Genomic DNA, 20888 nt, shown 5'->3' with positions numbered 1-20888 from the left:
TCCCAACTCCAAAGCCTAGATCCTTAACCACAGTACATCTGGCTGACAAGAAAACACAAACATCCATTAAGAGTGAGGAGTAGAAAGAGTATATTTACAGTGAAGAGCTAAGTCCTGAGATGTGGAGTAAAGTGGCTTAGGAGAAATCAAAGAATGCAAACAAGGTGAGGAGCCACCTACACAGCTGTTAGCTTTGCGAACCCTGTCAACGCTGATGCCTAACTGATCATACACAATCTGTCTGCTGGCCTCTGACCCATGACCTACTAGTGTAGTATGTCTTTAGCAACTGACAGAATGGAAAACCAATGACATCTGACAGGTCTTAAGACCTTTCAAAGTTATCTCCAAGGATGGAATCAGCTCTTTCCCTGATGTGGACAGACTTCCATTCTGTTCTAGAGATAAGGCCATATATGGAGGAAGTTTGAAATCCTCTGGCCAAATACTAGATAGTACTTCCATTGTTTAATAATTAAATGATTTTTATAACCCTATCCCTAAGAGTATATGGCAATTGTCTTTGCCCACAGGATCAATTGTCACTAACCTTTTAGCTTGGTGGAAACAGCTAAATGTCTTATAATGTCTGAACAAAGCGTAATACCACTTCCTCTGTGCTTGTCTCCATGTACCAGAAAGTCGTGGGTCTAAGTGGATGTGGTATCCCTCTCTGCCTCAGCAGTCCCTTTACAAAGCAGCAGACTTCTGGGTACCCAGGTCAGGGCAGACCTCCCAACCTTCAGGGTATGATTCTAGGTTCCCAGTGTTCCAAGAGAGGGAGAAATATTTCCTCTATAAAATAATGGGGGTCAGAAGTGTATGCGATTTCCCTTTGTTTCCATGAAATTAGGAGAAAGCACCAACACTTTCTACTAATTCCACAGTGAATAGGATGTGCCACCAGCCCAGCATCAGTAGGGTTTCTCTTCATACATGAAGCGTAATGGTGAGGTGGCTGCCTGGAATTAAGATTGCTGCTGTCAAGGTAGTAAGAAACAGTTCAATTTTTCCCCATGAGCCAATTATTATCAGGGTCACATCTGGAACCTGGGCTTCATTTTCCCGATTCAATTCATATTTGAATGACCACTATGGACCAGGTTCTATGCTAACATCTCACAGACTCAATCAATCTTAGGAAATGGATATTATTTCTGCCTTACCTATGTGGAAGCTAAATAAAGCTCAGGAAAGTTATATCTTTTATCACAGAGCTGGACAATTATAGTTGGATACCAGACTGAATCTCTTGACACTATGTTCTGGGCTGACTTCACTATGTGCCACTGACTCCCCTAGTGCTGAAGTTTGGGGCCTTATAATATTATTATATGATAATAACAATATATAGGATTTCAATGGTCATCCTCATAATCAAGCTCTTATTCTACTCTCAAAGGAGAAAGAACATATCATGTTGAAGGGGGCTATTAGAAGGCAAATGTGGTAAATGCTACAATGAATGGACACAAGCAGTTTAGAAACCCTATGGTGAGGATCAACTCTGACTGGAGTGAGAGTGAAGGAAAACTTAAGAGATGTGAAGTAATCCACTGGGAAGGAGATGCTTTTGAGGTTAACAAAAGCTCTTAAACACAGAAATGGAAGCAGGCAAACACAAAGGGATTCATGGACCACCCCTTACCATCAGGGTTTCTCAACCTTTTTATTGACATTTAGGACTAGATAATTCTATGTGCTGGGGGGCTGTCCTGTAAATTGCAGGATATTTAGTAACATCCCTGACCTTTACCCACTAGATGCCAGTAGAACACACTGTCCCCAGGTCATGACAACCAAAAAGTCTCCAGACACTGCCAAATATCCTCTAGGGGACACAGTCATCCCTAGTTGAAAACCAGTGCCTTTGGTGAATGGTGAAGATGTGCCAGAAACTGCAGATTGGCTAAATGTGGAGGCTGGGGAGGTGCAGAGTAAGAACAGGAAGCCATGAACCAAATAGGAAAGAGGGACAGATGTGTGACTCAAGTCCTCTCAGCAATGCCCTCAGGTATGGACTCTGACTACCTTAAAGCAGATGGAGAGCCAGGCACAGTAGCTCACGCCTGTAATCCTACCACCTTGGGAGGCTGAGGCAGCAGGATCGCTTGAGCCCAGGAGTTCAAGACTAGCCTGGGCAATACAGTAAGGCACTGTATGTATTTTTTTTTAAACACATATTTTAAAAAAAAGACAAATGGAGGCAAATGAGATCCCATGATGGGGACCCTTTGATGAATGTCCAGTAGGACCCTGACTGGGAGTAGGACATCTATAAGTGGAGCGGATGGATTCTAGACCCAGGCAGCTTGGAAGAGAAAAACCCTTACTGTCTTTCTCCTTTCAGTAAATCAAAGAAAGAGAAGACAACAAGGGGGAATGCTAATAGAATAGTCATAATGAACCTGGAATTCCCACGCCTATTTGGGAGGACGGGAGGGGAAATAGATAAGAAGAAATACTGATTTGTGCTGTTTCTGTGACTGCAGTGCCATCCTTACCTTCTCGGGCCATCTCCTATTCCCTTACCTCTCACCCTTGGAAGGGTTTTGGCCCAGGAAAAGCAAAAGGAGTTGGCATACTTAGTCCTGGGAGGGAGGAAGGAAAGAAGAGAAGGGAGTAAAGATGAGAGTATTCTGACATTCAAAATTGATCTATTAATAGTGTTCACAAAAGGGACTATGTTTCCCAGTAAAAAGAAAACAAGGTAATGCTGGGGCTGGGGATGGGGGTTGAGGAAAGGGAAGGGAGCAAGAAGTAAATGTTTACAAAATGCCCACTGAGTGTCAATTCTGGGCAAGGCACATTGCATGAGTCACCACCTTCAATTTTCATAGCATCATGTAATACCTATGTATGAAGTGGTTGTAACGAGCTCCTTTCTATACAGAAGGAAAGTGAGGTTCAGAGGCATCTTCACAGACTGAGAGGCCTCCCACCGTGGCCAGGGACTCCGGGCTTGTTTGGCAGACTCCTCCATGCTGTGCCTCCTCACACTGCAGCACCTACAGCCTCTTGCCCCCTGCAAGCTGTAGCTGCCTGCTTACTCGTCTGTTTGCTCTTAGATCGTCAGGGGCTGTGTTTTGAATTCTGTGACGCTAGCATTTCCTTATGTGCCAGGTACACGCTCCACTGATACAAAGAAGGGAGCAAGAGTTAATGCTGAGGTGAACAAAGGACCCGGAGAAGTCCAGCTGTGTGAATTTACAGCAGAACTAATGAGCACATCCAGTTACATAACTGCCTCTCCTGCTCTGCTCCTATGCTCAGCAGCCACTAGAGGAAAGCAGGGCTTGCTTTCTTTTCCTGTACTATATATAATTCCAACTGTTTGGGCAGGGAAGTGTGCTACAGCTCCACAGCTCAGTTACATTAGATCTTAATTTTTTCTTAAAAACCTAGCAATTTCTACCAGTGATGCCAAAAAGATAATAATACAGTAATCTTAAGATTGAGATACTTTACCCACATTTCCTGCACTTTACTACCTTGAAAACACTCATTATTTCTGGTTCTACTTTGAGAAGCAGCAAGCAAGGAAAGGGTGAAAATGTGAGATGCTAAAGAGACAGCTTGCAACATTCCATAACTACAGCCTTCAATGCTGGAACCTCAAGTCTTCTATATCAAATAGAACAGTACTTCCCCGTGGTAACTAACTAGGAGCTGATCCATTAACCAGGAATATATTTTTGATAGAGAGTAGGCCAGGTTTGTTTTTGGTTCTTCTGCATCTCCTTTTCTAGGCCCTAACCCCAGACTCCATGACCTCATGAACGTAGAATGAATGCTGCATAAAGAGAATCATTCATTTGTCCTGGGACTTCACCAAAGATGATTTTTGCTTAGTAAGCCTCTTCTTCAGATATGAAACTAAAAGGTATGTTTTCTGAGACTTGTTAAAGCACACATTTACTAAACTTACATTAAGTTCAGGTCAGTCCTAAAAAGTTCTCTAATTTCTGAAAGCCATAGTCTGTTATTCTAATGTGAATTGTTACACACACAGACACACCTTGAACATTTTTAAATTACATTTCTTTTTTTTTTTGAGACGGAGTCTCGCTCTGTCACCCAGGCTGGAGTGCAGTGGCCGGATCTCAGCTCACTGCAAGCTCCGCCTCCCGGGTTTAGCCATTCTCCTGCCTCAGCCCCCCGAGTAGCTGGGACTACAGGCCCCCGCCACCTCGCCCGGCTAGGTTTTTGTGTTTTTTTTTTTTTAAGTAGAGACGGGGTTTCACTGTGTTAGCCAGTATGGTCTCGATCTCCTGACCTCGTGATCCGCCCGTCTCGGCCTCCCAAAGTACTGGGATTACAGGCTTGAGCCACCGCGCCTGGCCAAAATTACATTTCTTTAAGCATACTCACTCACTCACACTTTTTGCCAATTTGGTTGGGCTTTCCCCTAAACCAATTCTTCTAAAATGGTGAGATTTTAACAAATAAAATGATATAACTGATGTTTTCATAGGGTAACAGGTTAAGAAGAAAAAACTCCAGGCTTTTGAAATACTAATTTTATTAGCATTAATACTAATATCTAGGACAGGTACAGTGGCTCACACCTGTAATCCCAGCACTTTGGGAGGCTGAGGTGGGTGGAACACATGAGGTCAGGAGTTTAAGACCAGCCTGGCCAACATGAGGAAACCCCATCTCTACTAAAAATACAAAAATTAGCCAGGCGTCGCAGCACACACCTGTAATCCCAGCTACTCAGAAGGCCGAAGCAGGAGAATCACTTGAACCCAGGAGGCGGAGGTTGCAGTGAGCCGAGACTGTGCCACTGCACTCCAGCCTGAGGGACAGAGCAAAACTCCATCTGAGGAAAAACAACAACAACAACAAAAAACTAGTATCTAAATATTAGCAGTACTATGATTTATAGACATGAACTCTTATAAAGAATATGTATATGGCTGGGAATAGTGGCTCACGCCTGTAATCCTGGCATTTTGGGAGGCTGAGGCTGGCAGATCGCTTGAGCCTAGGAGTTTGAGACCAGCCTGGACAACATGGCGAAACCCTGTCTCTACAAAAATACAAAAATTAGCTGGGCATTGTGGCATGTGCCTCATCCCAGCAGTTCCAGCTACTCGGCAGGGCTGAGACAGGAGGATTGCCTGAACCCAGGAGGTCGAGGCTGCAGTTAGCCAAGATCATGCCACCGCACTCCAGCCTGGGTGACAGAGGAAGAACCTGTTTCAAAAAAGAAAAAAAAAGTACATATACATTTTGAGACTTGCTTAATACTGGGCAGCTCAGTAATAGCAAGTACTAGTCAAGGGTGGTATGTCACTGTGTTCACAGTTGGATGAACCTGGGTTATAATCTGGACTCAGCTACTTCCTAGCACAGGTCATTTGGGTCTTGGGCAAAGTATTGAACCTCCCAAATCTCAGTTCTCTTCTGCACAATGGAAATCATCTGAATACAGACAAGAGGGCCCACTATAAAAATTAAACAACACAGTCTGTGTGGAAGTGTCTTTAACAGGAGAATTAAGTAGCAGGCTCAGGCTTTTTGCATCCTTCCTCTTCCCCTCCATTCCCCGGTCACCAACTTGCGCCCTGAGTAAGGTTTACAGCGCACTATCTGTCTCTTGTGGCTTGTAAACCTCTGCAGTAATTTCAGCAATCTACATTGCCTGTACCCTCCCCTCCCTGTAGGCTCCCCTGAATCACAACCATATTTGCCTTTCCAGAACACAGATCATTGTCTTCAGTGATTCCCTGCAGGACAAAGTCTGCCCACTTCAGCCTGGTGTCATCATCCTATCGTAGTCTGGTCCAATCCACCCTTTCTGAACAGTTCCTTACAAACCCACATCTTCCCACCTCAACTCTGCCTAGGCCATTCCCCTGCTTCGAGCTCTTACAGAGCTCCCATGGCCTACAGTATAAATTCCTAACTGTCTCAGGTGGCATTTGAGACCCATGGTATCAGGTCCCCACACCTCCCCAGTTTCATTGTCTGCTACTCGTTTCCCTCCTTATACTTTACACCCAAGCATAAATCTACTTATAGTACCTGAAACCCCATGCTGGGTCATCACTCTTCAGCTTTACATATACTCCTCTCTCTGACAAGAATACTCTTCTCCTCTCATCCATTTGGAAAACTCTTCAACAGACTTCAAATCTCTCTCAAATGCCTCTACTTCTATGATACAGTCTGTCCAGAACTGTGTCTTGTAGGTTTTTCTACTACTTTGCACCTGTGCCTGTCATACAATGATTTCTCAGGGTTTTTTTGTTTTTGTTTTTGTTTTGTAATTCACTGACCATTATTAATGTCTTCTCTGCTAGAAGTATAACACTACTCAGCTTTGCACAGAGAAGTTACTTGGGAAATGTTTGCATTGCTGAACAGAGGCAGCTTCCAATCTCATGGGAAGATCAGATGAAATGCAGGGGATACATGCTACAACACAGTCAAGAGGACTGAAAGCAGGCAGCAGGAGAATTTCTACAATATTCCTGTTTAAAATGTTAAAATGTTGGTGGCTGCCAGAGCTCAGGAAAAGAAAATTTTTGGATGTGGTTATAGCTCACTCTAACGAGTCAATTACATTGACCTAAAGCCCGTGGAGCTCAAAACTGTATCTCTCTCCCCAAGAGCTCATTCTTTTATAAAGCTCCCTCCTCTATGGAATGAATGTGGGCAATCGCTTTTGCAGTTTTTGACGATGCCAGTTTATGGCTATGTTTTTCTGTTCACTGAACTGGCTCAGTTCTTCAGGAGAACAAACTGTTCTCCACTGAAGCAGGAATTGGCTGGGTTCTAACAAAAAGATTTTTCCCCCCTGACAGTGTTTTTGCAAAAGACCCAAGTCAATTTATAGCCAAGTAACAAAAGGTCAGAAAGGTTAGTCAAGCAATGGGCGTAATTCCTGTGTGTCACAGCCAATAAAGGAAATGGGTGGGAATAAATAGTATGCAATTTTAACCTGAAATTATTTGTGCAAAAACTATTCTTGTAAACTATACAAAATGACCCATGACTTCCACTATAAAGGATTTCTCACTCTGACTTTTTTAAAGGCACATTTACTTTGGAAGAACGGAGATGACCTCAAATTCCTCATTCACAAATGGAAAATGTTAAAAACTTTCTTCACACTAATATAAGAAAAACTTGGTCATTGCTTTGCAGCCCTGAAACAGAAATGTTCACATAAAAAAATAAATATCTCATAGTTAAGTCACAATTAAAAACAATTTGCATGACTGAATTTAAAATAAATTGCAAAATTCCCTTGCCAAAAGGGAAACAATATTGACCAAAAGAATAGGCCAAGAAAAGACCCTACGAAAGTGACAGTTCATCTGTTTTAATCGTGCTAAAAGTGTAACAAACTACTGCATTATTCAGTGAGCATAAGAACAAGAAAAGCCTGCCTGTAAAGCAGACACGAAGAACTGACATCACCAGCCAAGCAAGCGGAAGGCAGATGAGTAATAGCCTGTACTGGGCGGCTAACCAGGCCCCAGCCCATGAGTCTGTGGAGTAAGAAAGCCTTTCAGATATCAAGGCCGTTGGGAGGCCTCCTTCCCCCAGTTCTCCAATACAAAGTCTAATCTACTCACCATTTAAAACAATCTTAGCATCCAAAAGATGAATGGTTAAATAGAACGCTGTCACCGTTCAGACAAGACAGTGTAAACCCATTTCTCCCCCTACCTCATTGTAAGTACAACTCTAAATCCTTAAAATAATACAAAAGGCAACCAAAGGAGAAGTCTGAAAGAAAAAGGAAGGTAAATTACTTAGGGACCCAGGATTGGAGGAACAACATAGCAGCACATCTTATGACCACACCCCCATTCAATAGAAGAAGGTGGCCAAGGCTGTTTCCCAACCCCCAACCTAGCAACAGAGGGCAGCAGAGGATTGAATGGGAGTTCTGCTGACAATACCAGGCCAGCTGGAAGCACCAACAAGGGGGATAGCTCAGGACCCCACTAACAATAAAGCATAACAATAAAGCAGTCTGGGAAAACACGTTTCCCCCCCACTACAGGGCCTCCAGGAAGCATGCTTCATCCCAGCAGGATGGAGACTCCCTCCTCTACCTAGATACCAGGCAGCATGGCCTAGGGAAATTCCTTACCCCCATCAGACAGCACCAACAGGCACTAGTGGAAGCCGTGGCAGTACCAGATAAACCAAGTGGACCAAGAGTACTGCAAAGGCTCTGAAAAGTAAATCATCATTGGAACCACAAGAGTAAATCCCAATTCACATGCTAAATCTAAACAGTGTGACTGCCTGCTAAAATGGAAGATTTAAATAGGACCCAGACTCTCCTAATAGACAAAATGTCCAAACTAGATTTAAAAAATCACCTGTTGGCCAGGCATGGTAGCTCACGTCTGTAATCCCAGTACTTTGGGAGCCCAAGACGGGTTAATCATTTGAGGCCAGGAGTTCAAGACCAACCTGGGCAACATGGCAAAACCATGAAGATAGACTGAAACAGAACCTCCAGCACCCGTAAAACAACAGCAAAAGATCCAATATTCATATGACCAGAGTCTCAGAAGGAGAGAAGAAAAAGAGAAGGGCTGAAAGAGTATTCAAAAAGATAATGACTGAAAATTCCCCAAATTTGGTGAAGGACGTAAACCTACAGATTCAGAAGGTAAACATATCCCAAATAGGATAAACTCAAAGAAATCCATACCAAGACACATCTTAATTATATTTCTGTAAATTAAAGACAGCAACTCTTGAAAGCAGAGAAAAACAACATAATACCTATAAGGGGACATCAATTCAAGTGACAACAGGTTTCTTATCTAAAACCATGGAGGCCTGGCCGGGCACGCTGGCTCACGCCTGTAATCCCATGACTTTGGGAGGCCAAAGCAGGTGGATCATTTGAGGTCAGGAGTTAAAGACCAGCTTGGCCAACACGGTGAAACCCCGTCTCTACTAAAAATAAAAAATAATAATAAATAAAATTAAAAAATAAAACCATGGAGGCCAGAAGGAAATGGCACAACATTTTTATGGTTAAAGGAAGTTCTTCAAACAGAAAGGAAACAATTAAAAGAAGAATTCTGAAACATCAAAAGGGAACAGAAAACAACAGAAAAGGCAGAAATTGGGAGATATATATATAACGATTATCCTCCTGTAGTCCCAGCTATTTGGGAGGCTAAAGCAGGAATATTGCTTTAGTCCAGAAGTTCACCTCTACCCTGGAAAGCATAGCAAGACCCTGTATCTTTTTTAAAAAATTAAAAATTAAAAGGGGGAATGTAAAGGGACCTGGATGGAAGTCAGGTTTCCACATTTCACTCAAAGTGGTAAAATGCTGATAATGGTAGACTGTAGTAAGTCACACAGGTATACTGTAATACTCAGAGCAACTGCTAAGAAAATGATACAAAGAAATACACTAAAAAAATACCATTAGAAAGTCAAGATAAAAACCTCTCAAAATGTTCAAGCAACCCAGAGAAAGGCAAGAAAAGAAATAATAAAATGGCAGATTAAAGCTCTAATATGTCAATAATTAGTTTAAAGGTAAATGATCTAAATTCACCAACTAAAAGGCAGAGATTGGCAGAGTAGAATAAAAATACAACCCAACTATATGCTGTTCACAAAAACCGACTTCAAATTCAACAACATAGTTTTATATATATATATATATATATATATAACATGGCTTTACACTGTATGTAAGTAATTTCTAAATAAATATCTAAAAGGGATGATATCAAGATATCACTAAAAGAATCTCAATTATCTTCATTATTCTTTCCTATGTTTTTCAGATTATCTACAATAAGAAAGAATGGCTTTTATAATTTAAAAAAATGGTTTTTTCCAAGTAAAGCAGTCTATTTGAGATAACCGTATTGCTGCCTAGGGAGGAGGAAATAATCTTTAGCATTGGTAGCCACCATTAATGTGGATCTTTCTACCGATGAGTTGGCTGTCTACCCCTGCCTTACGCTCCAAAAGACCAGAGGTACAAGGCAGAAGGCCCGAAAGACCAGGAAATGTCCTCTTTTCAAGCTTTGGGTATGGGATTCAGGGAGTAGGGGCTGGGAGAGGGAAATGAGAAGTTAGGGAGCAGAGGGATAGGGGGCAGGGGGTAAAGAGAAGACAGTGCAGACAGCAGAGCAGGGCTACCGGATGCCTGCCTTACTTCTAGTAGTTTCCAGAGTCATTGCTTTAGGTCTTCTCAGGCCTCGCCACTGAGCTAGTTCCTGTGTTTTCTTAATCCATCACCTGAGACCATGTGAACATGTCTTAGTCCCCTTTGGCCCAACAGAGCCAAATCCAGGTATCATCCCGTGATGCTGGTGGCCACAGCCCAGAAGAGGGAAGTCTTCCATTTTATACTGCCAAGTAAGTCTAACTCTAACATGCCCATCTTCTTTTATTTTTCAGTTTCTCCCTAACTTTATCCAGGAGTCTTGTAACAGTTTTCCTACCATATAACATGCCCAATCCCTTTTCTGACATTTTAAATAAGAAATCCTAAAGTAATCTTCAGTTCTTCCTCACCCATTATTCATATATACAATCTATTATTATAAAGGAGACAACACAGAATGTAGAAGGTAGATTTCTAAAGTCCTGTATTAGAGGTTTATAATTCGTTTACAAAATACTATCTTTTCTCTTTCTTAACACAACAAATGAATCCATTAAAGTCAAAACTGAAAACTCTGACCAGGAGTCTGTTATATATGAGATGCCTCCTTGTTGAGGTTGCTATAGTCCTAATTAACAGTTGACAGGACATTTAAAGACTTCTCACTCTTATCACCAGTCCTCGAAAAGCTGTCTTTTTATGTAACTGAGGACACGGAATCCCATCTCTAGGGCCACACAGGATAACTCAAAGCCAACCTTGACCTTAAGGCACTTCACAAGGACTGCAGGACTATTTTAGTGCCCCCACCCTTGCCATCTCTCATGGTCAAAGTACCAACAAAAGGAAACACAATTTTACAAATACTTCAGTGTGTATTATTTGAGACCACATTCACAGTTAAAATAAGCTTTTATTTTACTGTTGTCTTGATTTTTGGGGCTGTAGTAAAAAAAAAAGTATGGACTTGGAGTATAAGTGTCCCTATTACTTATTAGCTACATAGCTTTGTAGCCTGTCTATAAAATGGAAATAATTACGCATATCTTTTGTGAGGACTGAATAATATATTACTTATAAAAGTTCCAGGTGGTCTCCTGGTTCCATTTAATACTCCTACTTTGGTTTCTTTCTTCCATCTGCTTCTCATTTATGTTTTCTTCTTGTATTTTATGGACCAGAGTGAGTCACTTTAAATTCTGGTAGAACAGGATGGCATATGAATATACAATATAAAAATAGTAGATATTCCTCTGGGGAGTAGGGGTGGGCACTGACTGGGAAGGGACATGAGGAAACTTTCTAGGTAATCATAAGTGTCTGGGTTCTATAGGTGTATTCATTTGTCAAAACCAGGCCCATATACAGTTAAGATTTAATTACAATAAAATGTACACATCTTACTTCCAAAGAAAAAAGCCTATAAAAAAAAATTACCTCTACTTAGCAATAAAACATGCTGAAATAGTGAGGGGGGAATGCATCAAAAATACTATGACAGACGACTACATAGAGGGAAAGCAAAACCAGTAAAATATTGATGGCTGAGAACTGGTAGTGGGTATATGGTTGTTTATGGTAATAATCTTTCAACTTTGCAATATGTTTGAAAATTTTTATAATAAAATGTTGGAAAAAAAATCCTACTGAAAAAAAATGGAAGGTACTCAATACTTGTTAGTTTTCAGCCAGGCGCAATGGCTCATGCCTGTAATCCCAGCACTTTGGGAGGCTAAGGCAAGAGGATTGCTTGAGCCCAAGAGTTTGAGACCAGCCTGGACAACATCACAAGACCCCGTCAAAAGAAGGGAAGGAGGGAAGAAGGGAGGGAGGGAGAGCGGAAGGAAGGACAGACGGACGGAAGGAAGGAAACTTTAATGCCATGAGGGGGACACTGCAAAAATAAAAATTAAAATATCTGTTAGTTCCCTTCTCAAACCCTATCCCTATTGTTATTCATCTATTTGCTTATTCACCTGTCAACACGTAGTAGGCACACACTCTAGTGTTGCCTGGTACAAGTTGCTTAACCCCATATTCCTCTGCATCTCAGTTTCCTCATCTGTGGAATAATAATTACAAGTGCCTCATGGGATTTTTGTGAGGATTCAGTGAGATAATAAACATGTAACACTTCGCGCAGTGCCTGCCACACAGTTGGTGTTTGAGAAGTACTAGCTGTTATAATGTCATTATAGCATATAATAAGGAGCATGGGCATCACCACAGATTATTCCAGTGTCAAGTAATGACTAGAAACCCTGACTCCTGACTGCTTGGCCTCAAATGCCAACTCTATCACTTATTACTTTTGCAGCTTTGGGCAAAATTCATAAGCTGTGTCCTCATCTGTAAAACAGGAATAATACACGTCACTCTCATAAGGTTATAATCACAAATGCAAATTGTATCTATCAAAATAATATAAGCAACATAATTTAAGATATATATATATATATATAGCTTAGTACCTGAAACGGTGTAAACACTCAATTGATGTTAGCGAATTCACTATGCTGGATACTCAGAGGACATAATGCTGAATGCCTAAGTCTCTGACCCCTCGAGGAGTTGATAACGCAGGAGACAAGAAAGCAATGTCAACAGAAGGATCACAAAGCAGCCTATAATGGATGTGTGCTACAGGAAAGTCCTACAATGGGCATGGGATACCTGAGGGAGACTGATAATAGTGAGTGAGGAAGGCCAAAGAAGATTTCAAGGGGAGGGTGGCATTGATGAACTGGAACTTGAAGTTAGAAAAGGGGAAGAAAAAGCTTGTTAAAGGACACGGTATAGGCACCCTACTGGAGTTTAGTAACAGGTAGGTCAGGGTGGTTTGGAAGATTCATGCCTGGAAAGGGATTGAGCTCAGATGGTAAAAAGTTCTGCTGATGTAGACTTTGCTCTTCAAAAGGATTTTGAAAAAATGATCATCTATTCTTATACTCCACTGGGTTCGTAGAGTTAAGTTTTGTAAATTAATTATGTCAACCAGTAACTTTTCCTTGATTCTTCTAAGAAATAAATACTACTCATCATTTATCCACTGTACTCTTTATATAAAGAAACAAAGAATTCATAACCGTAACCACTTTACCAACTCAAGGCATAAGGACATATCTCTACTAAATAGAACATCCCAGAGCCTCTAGAGGAAGGGCCAGGGAAGAGGTTACTAACAGTGTGGTAGAATCCAGTGAGTTAGCGCCACTCCAGTTGTTTCACTACTTTGACGTTACAACTTGGAATCTGACTCAAGAGATTAAATTCAGGAAGGGAGAGGTGTCCATGCAGCAGAGAAGAGTTGGCTTCCTTTGGCCACTGCCAGCTGGCCACACTGGGCCTCTGAGAGATTGCTATGCCTTGGTAAACACATTTCTGATTTCTGTAGGCACTGAGCAAACTCACTAAGCCTTACCAAAGTGTCTTCAACATCACAGCCTGAAAGAAGTGGCAAGGACAGGGGCAGGTTTTGTAATCATTAAAGGCACCAAATGCTACTTCAAAATCATGTAAATTAAACATATAAAGTATAAATGAAAACATTTTTCAACACTGTTGGAAATTAAAATGGTAATTAATTTTACCTTTAACTCCAAGGAAAAAATAAAAAGCAAACTTATTTTGGTGTAAACCAAGCCTTTTTAGCAGATTTACCTTTGAGTGAGAGGTGTGCTAGCTGGTTTAGGCTCGGAGGAACAATCTCCTGGTCTGTGAGCTCCATGAGGACAGGGACCATGGCCGTCTCGCTCACTGCTATTGTGAACTCCATGAGGACAGGGACCATGGCCGTCTCGCTCACTGCTATTGTGAACTCCATGAGGACAGGGACCATGGCCGTCTCGCTCACTGCTATTGTGAACTCCATGAGGACAGGGACCATGGCCGTCTCGCTCACTGCTATTGTGGTCTCGCTCACTGCTATTGTGAACTCCATGAGGACAGGGACCATGGCCGTCTCGCTCACTGCTATTGTGAGCTCCATGAGGACAGGGACCATGACTGTCTCCCTCACTGCTATGATTTTAGGGTGTAATACAGTGGCCTGGCATGTAACTGTTGCTGAGAAATACCCACTGACAGAATAAGACTAGTCTCCAGCTTTGCAAATTGAGAATTTTTTTTTTTTTTTTACTTCATTAAGAGACTATTCAGTTCTTAATTAGGTGGGGGTAGAACTGATTTAATACCAACCAAACTCAATGGAGACAAATTAGATTTTTCCCCCTCATTTTAAGAAGCGGTATAGCTTTCTAGGAGCCTCACTATTCCTGTAATTTACCCAGAGCTGTCCTTTCTTAATATCAAAACATCTAGGCAACAGAATCCCTAATCAGGTTGCTACATAAGGAACAAATTTAGAGCCCCTCTCCAGGTTTTCAACCTGTGTATCTAGCATGCCTAGCCTTGTAGCAATCAGAATGTCTCCCCCAGGCCAATATGGCCTTTCCCTTCATGGACAGGGCCAGGTGTACTCAGAGAGTCCCACACTCCAACTCCTCCTAGACTCCATAGTCTGGGCTTTTAGTGTCCACATCATCTAAAATAGTGTACATTGTACCCAACAGGTAGTATTTCATCCCTCAGCCCCCTCCCACCTTTTGGAGCCTCCAATGCCTATTATTCCACTCTATATGTCCAGCTGTACCCATTGTTTAGCTCCCACTTACAAAGGAAGGACCTTCATCTACAAATGCCTCGAGAAGACTGTGCAGTCACCTTCACATGGATGTGCACCAATTTTCAGGCCATCTTGGCTTCAGCAGTAAACAACTAAGGCAACATCTTCAGAGATCTTCAGGCTACTAAGTGATATCTACGGACCTGTGACTCTGTAAAAGCTGGTTTGGAATTTCTTTTTTCCATTAAGTGCAGTATCTTGCATTGACTAATTTTCTGCTATCATAGCCTCATAAAATGTTCATGAAAATCTCCCATCGTAGCTTTTCACTACTGTACCCTTTAAAAAGGTCTAGGAAATTAAATATATCGGAAAATGAGCCTATTATAGGCAGCACTGTGGACAGTCATCATTCATATTTTACCCACTCATAGAAGGTGATTTAACCCTAAGCTTTCTTTCGTATTCTTAATCCAATTTCTACTCAGGTCCAAATTGATTCTCTAACTCCACAATGGCTCTTTACTTAAAAATGAGGTAGAGGGCCGGGTGCGGTGGCTCAAGCCTGTAATCCCAGCACTTTGGGAGGCCGAGACGGGCGGATCACAAGGTCAGGAGATCGAGATCATCCTGGCTAACATGGGGAAACCCCGTCTCTACTAAAAAATACAAAAAACTAGCCGGGCGAGGTGGCGGCTGCCTGTAGTCCCAGCTATTCGGGAGGCTGAGGCAGGAGAATGGTGTAAGAAACCCGGGAGGTGGAGCTTGCAGTGAGCTGAGATCCGGCCACTGCAGTCCAGCCTGGGCGACAGAGTGAGACTCCGTCTCAAAAAAAAAAAAAAAAAAAAAAAAAAATGAGGTAGAAAATAAGAAATCTTGTCAAGATTCTTTTTCTTTTTTTTTTTTTTTTTGAGACCCAGTCTCACTCTATTGCCCAGGCTACAGTGCAGTGGTGTGATCTCGCGACTCACTGCAACCACCACCTGCCAGCTTCAAGCAATTCTCCTGCCTCAGCCTCCTTAGCAGCTGGTACTACAGTCATCTGCCACCATGCCTGGCTAAGTTTTCGTATTTTTACTAGAGACGGGGTTTCACCATGCTAGCCAGGCTGGTCTCAAACTCCTGGCCTTGTGATCTGCCTGCCTTGGCCTCCCAAAGTGCTGGGATTACAGATGTGAGCCACCACACCCAGCCTCCTTTTTTTTTTGAGACGGAGTTTTGCTCTTGTCAGCCAGGCTGGAGTACAGTGGCACGATTTTGGTTCACTGCAACCTCCACCTCCCAGGTTCAAGTGATTCTACTCAGCCTCCTGAGTAGCTGGGTTTACAGGCACCTGCCACCATGCCCAGATAATTTTTGTATTTTTAGTAGAGATGGGTTTTCACCAAGTTGGCCAAGCTGGTCTCAAACTCCTGACCTCAGGTGATCCACCCACCACGGCCTCCCAAAGTGCTGGGATTACAGGAGTGAGCCACTGTACCTGGCCAAGATTTTAAAAAATTATTTTGAGCTAATTTTAGAGTTACAGAAAAGTTGCAAAAATTGTACAAAGTTTCCATATATCCTGGCCCCAGTTTCCCTAATGTTAGCATCTTACATAACCATTGTATATTTACCAGAACCAGAACTTTAACATTAATACAGTACTATTAACTAAACCAAAGACCTTATTCAAGTTGTACTGGTTTTTTCTACTGATCTCCCTTTGCTGTTCCAGAATCCTATTCAGAATCCCCGCTGTATTTAGTTGTTATTTCTCCTTGGTCTCCTGCGGCCTATGACAGTTCCTTGTTCTTTCCTTGTCATTCATGTTCTTGACAACTTTTAAGAGTGTTAAACAGTTATTTTGTTGACTGTCCCTTGATTCGGGTTTGCCTGATGTTTTCTCATGATTACTCTGAGGTTATACATTCTTGGCAAAAATACCACAGAAATGATGTTGTGTTCTTAATACATCATATCATGGGGTTCATGATGTTGATATGTCTTATTGCTGGTGGTGTTGGCCTTGACCTCCTGGTTAAGGTGGTTCCTGCTGGGTTTTTCCACTATCCATTTATGACCTCTTTCTTTATAGTTAATTAACATGTTGAGGTAGTTTGAGACTATGCAAATTCTTTCAAAGCTTTCTTGAAGGACTAATGGCTCCCTCATTCACAAACCTGCTCACTCTCCTTCAAATTCCCAAGAGATCAATTGATATGATTTCCCCATTTGTGCCACACAAGCACTCTGATTACTTTTGTTTGTTCAGTGAATTTTACTTTTCTTCTGCTTATTAAAAAAAAATTTTCATTGTTTAAAAAATATAATTGTGGAGCTCTCATAACCCCACCTTCGGAGATTAGCACTATAGATAATTTGATGTATATTCCATCTGAACTTTTTTTCCTCTTTTAATACCACTGGAGTCAGATACCACGAGCTTAAATCCCAGTTCCACCGTGAACTTTGGGCAAGTTGCCTAATTTTGTGTGCAGGTAATTCTTTCTTTTTGGGGGACCAATGACTTCTTTGTAAATCTGATCTATAGACTCTCATTCTCAGAAAACGCACAATATATAGTATACATGACATTTTGCATACAACTATAGGGACTCACAGACTAGGTTAAGAACCCCTATTCTATTTATCACCTTTGATCGACAAGTCTGTTTCTGGTAATCTAGCCTATAAAATACTGGCACACACAAACAAGTACAAAAAACATTTCATGTAGTCCTAGCAAAAAATTGGGAGTAATTTAAACATCCACCAACAGGGAACTGGCTAAATTATGATCACTCCACACTATGGAACACGGCCTACAAAGAATGAAGTAGATACATGTGCATGGACATAGAAAGACTCCCATTATATACTATTAAATGAAAACATTTCAGGACTTTGTATGACTCCATTTTTAGTAAGATGAAGGGAGAGAGGGATGGAGAGGGAGGGAGAAAGGAGAAGAGAAAAAGAGAAAGAATGAGAGGGCATGAAACCTATATATATGTAAATGCATAGAAAAAATTCTGGGAAGTTTCACAATAAACCCAACATCAATGACTCTGGGAGAATGGGATTATCGGGTTAATTTTGTTATTTATATAGTCTATATTATATTATTTGAACTTTTTACAAAGGGTACAACTTTAAAAATTCCAATAAGATTTCTTAAAAACCTTTTCATAGGCAACAACTCCGAATAAATATAGATTTAAAAGTGTTTAATGACTGGCAGAAATAATTTAATGATAAAAGAACAACCAAACTGGTAAGAATTTTGCCCACAATGGAATGATAGTTCAAGATACATATGAAACAAAATCAGAAAGTTAAATGAGAAAAACTTAATGAAACTCTCAATGGACACAAGAATGTAATTTGATAATATTCATTTTTAATAAAAATACTAAGAACAAAAGGTATATAGATAAGGCAAGATGATGTAACACCTCTCTAAGCCAAATGTAAAAAAAAGGCAATAAAAGGCCACTTTTACAATATTAAATATTTTTGAAGTTCTGGCCAATGCAGCAAGACAGCTGAAATAAGGTAGGCATACATATTGCATAGGAAGTTAAATATGTTATCTGCAGATGAGATGATTGGACAACTCTAAGAGAAAAAATAAAAAATTTTGGAAGAGCTATTTTGTAAGGTAGAAATAAATCTTTTACATCCTGTTTTTAAGAGACATCAATTGAACACTGCCATGGGGTAGATGAGGTCACACAGTGGACACTTGAACTCCAGATGCCACTTCTGGACCAAGGTTAAAATTGTTCCTTGCCGAACTCCTTAAAAACTTGAGGGAATACAACCTGATTCCCAAGATTTGCCTACTTCTAGTTCATCAGGTAAGACTCCAACAGCCTGAAATTTATCACTATTTGTACGGTCCAAATGACAATGACGAAGAGGTTATCTCTCGTACCATTTTTCCCTACAACAAGTAACAACAATGACAACACAAGCAACTAACAATGGTGAACACACACTGGAAACCTTTCTTTCTAAGCACGACAAGCAGTAGTTCATTTAACCTTCACCACAACCCTTGGTAGTAGATTCTAATTTTGCCTCCAGTTTACAGATGAGAAAACTGAGGCACAAAGAAGCTTGAGGCACAAATAACTTGCCCAAGGTCACTCAGCTAGTAGCTGGTAGAGCCAGGAGTTGAACACAGGCAATCTGGTTCCGGGCCCATGCTCTCAGCACTACACAATCCTGTTGCTGAAGAATGCACAGGCAAATTGTCATCTAGAGGAAAGATACAATCTATGAATTAGAGTTCTGGAGGAAACTGAATTGAACAAAAGATTCAAATGACAGAAGAAAACTACATGGAAAGAAAACAGCATGGAAAGACCTGAGAGAAGAAACAAGAAGGCACTCGTAGTGTCTCACACATTAGCAAAGAGGATCCCTGGGACATGACCTGGAAACATCTGAAAACAATGTGAGAAGGAAAGAAAAAAACTCCAAGTAAGCAAGTTAACAAACAGATTACATGAAGGGGAATATAGCAGAGTTATTTCTTATTTTTTTAAATAACAGAAGTCTAGAAATGAGACAATCTAAGATATAAAACATCAAAGAAAAAGAAGCTGAGCAAATCAGAATACCTCAAGCTGTCATCTGTAAACAAACAAAAATGATGCCACCCCCAGACCAAATGGCCTCATTCATCTACCAAACAGTTTTCTAGAGTGGCAGTCAAACCACATTTCCTTGCCTCCTGACTCCAGAGGGAGCTGACTTAGGTTCTGTGGGAACTGAGCATGCTGGCATTGCTGGCCACTGCCCCTGAAGGAAAACACCTCTTCCACACCACTTTTCTGTATCTCCTCTAACTTTTTTCTCTAGCATGAACTTGGCATTTGGGCTTGGTTTGCAATCCCACTTACTAACTTAGGAACAACACCTCAGTCTCCTTGCCTACAAAGTAGAGTAATAATTCCATGCATAAGGCTGTTGTGAAGACTAAGCCAGCCATCTGAAAAATCTCTAGTCACCCCCATGCTGGACATGTATTACAGTGCTCAATATGCTCAATTTCCTGAACATAAAGACTGACCTTTGCCAACAGCCAATCCTAAGACCTTTTACTTTCTGTACATGCTCTACTTGAGGGATTTTATATCTCTTATGGCTTTGATATCCTCCTTGGTACAAGTGAGTCTCACATCTTTATCTTCATCCCCAACATCTCATCTGAGTTTCTGATCCATATTTCCAACTTCTCCTAGATATGTTTGCCTAGACATTCAACAAGTCCTAAAATAAACTTTCCCCTGCTTCTCTCCAAATTAGTCTCTGCACCCAATCCACACCCTTTATACTACTCCCTAAGTTTGGTCAGTACTTCCACCATCTATCACCACCTTCCCTAAAACAAACAAAAACTCCTCTGAGGCATGCCCTAATTCCCAGTCTCCTCCATGGCAGGCATTGGTAATTTTAGATTCTGCCCTCAAATGCCTCATATCTCCTCTTCTCCATCATCACGGCTATCTCCTATGCTCAAGTTGCTCTCACCTCTTATCTGGACAACTGCCCACAGCTGCTTAACTGACTTCCCTCCCTGCAGGCTGTGCTTCACGTGACAGCCAGAATGATCTTCCTTAAAAATGAACTAGAACATGGCACTCCCTTGCTGTAAACCCTCTGGTACAGACCACAGGATATAAACTGAAACTTGTTGCCCAATATTCAAGGTGCTTCACAATCTGGCCCCAATATCCCTTGTCCAGCCTCATCTCCAGCCACTAGCCCAAGAACAGGCTGATGTACCTGTACACCTTCAGACTTTTGCCCTCTCACTTTATCCTCTTTCTCACAAAGCTCTGCTGGTACATACAGTAACATTTAGCTCCCAGGGTGCCTGCACTGACTCACCAAACCTCTCTCTCTCTCTCTCTCTGTATCCAATACACCTGACACATCACATCTTTTGCCATTGTTGGCTGATTTGTACATCATGCCACCTCATCAACCTTGAAGGCAGGGACAGAACTGCCCTTACTTTTTTATCTCCTGTGCCCAGCTCAGGATCTGTTGGCTCAGAGTGAGACCGCAGTGGTTGTTAACCAACTGAATCAAAAATAGCAAAATACTTATGAGTACCAGGCTGAGGCTCAGAAGAATTAAGACACTTCA

General features: G+C 41.4%; 1 protein-coding gene across 3 annotated transcripts in view; it reads right to left on the bottom strand.

Moving 5' to 3' along the window:
• The window catches only part of ZHX3 (zinc fingers and homeoboxes 3), a 119632-nt gene that overhangs the window by 59004 nt on the left and 39740 nt on the right, over positions 1–20888 (bottom strand). The window contains exon 4 of one of the 3 annotated variants that reach the window (XM_011929039.1): positions 12430–12469. The exons of the other annotated variants lie outside the window; for them this stretch is intronic. The gene's annotated coding sequence lies outside the window, so the exon portion shown is untranslated. The remainder of the gene's footprint in view (positions 1–12429; positions 12470–20888) is intronic. 3 annotated transcript variants of the gene reach the window in all.

This window comes from Colobus angolensis, unplaced genomic scaffold (assembly GCF_000951035.1).
Source record: "Colobus angolensis palliatus isolate OR3802 unplaced genomic scaffold, Cang.pa_1.0 Scaffold8, whole genome shotgun sequence".
Taxonomy (NCBI): Eukaryota; Metazoa; Chordata; class Mammalia; order Primates; family Cercopithecidae; genus Colobus; species Colobus angolensis.
Note: the sequence above shows the minus strand (reverse complement) of the source record. Positions and strands in the feature narration are given on the sequence as shown.